This window comes from Camelina sativa, unplaced genomic scaffold (genome assembly GCF_000633955.1).
Source record: "Camelina sativa cultivar DH55 unplaced genomic scaffold, Cs unpScaffold03834, whole genome shotgun sequence".
NCBI lineage: Eukaryota > Viridiplantae > Streptophyta > Magnoliopsida > Brassicales > Brassicaceae > Camelina > Camelina sativa.
In genome coordinates, this window is record NW_010924931.1 from 1 (window position 1) to 727 (window position 727).

At 33.1% G+C, this 727-nt stretch overlaps 1 long non-coding RNA gene across 1 annotated transcript; it reads left to right on the plus strand.

Annotated features, from left to right (window-relative positions):
* Positions 1-6: 6 nt before the first annotated feature.
* LOC104774598 lies at positions 7-622 on the plus strand. Its single transcript, XR_765407.2, has 3 exons — positions 7-140; positions 253-318; positions 552-622. It is a non-coding gene; the product is annotated as an uncharacterized LOC104774598 (long non-coding RNA).
* The last annotated feature ends 105 nt before the right edge of the window (positions 623-727 follow it).

Here is a 727-nt window from a genome sequence, read left to right on the forward strand (position 1 = left end):
CCTACCGGTATCGATATCACCGCATCAGAGACACGCACTCCACCGTCAACATCGACGTCTCTCTCCCCTTCACCGGCGAGGAAAATCAACCTCACATAGATGAAGAAGGCGAAGATGAAATGAAAGAATCGGAGAGATGTGTAAGTCATTCGAAGTTCCAAATTGGAATATAACAGCTAAAGGAATTTTAGTATGCTTGAAATCTTCTTCTTCTCTTCAATCAATAATTAATTTCTTCATCAAAAATTTTAGGTGTTTCCTAATTGAACCTCAGACAGGTCTTCAAGCCATTACAGATAATAATGGGTTTCTATCAAGGTATATGCTTTTTCGATTTCAATCCCATTATGTCAAATTGATGTAAAAATTTTGTATAGCCGTAAGGAAATTAGTCCGGAAATATATTGAGCATCTCTATTGCAAAGAATTAATGAGATTCTGATATAAAATATTGATCTTTATTAAGAACGAAAGCAACAATACATTATATTTATTGCATGTTTCAATTTTTTCTTTTGATTAATATATCTGTTTCATTTGATATTTTGCAGTAAACACATTAGTCTTTTAATCTGGATCAGTTCCGACTTTCATGTGACGCTCTGAACTCTCAAATGAATTGTAAGTATCTTTCACCTATTCTCTATTATAGGGTTGGGTTTGTGTATTGTTTGGTCCGATTAGATTGTACTCAATTGGAGAAAGGATAAATCTTTTTAATTTTATA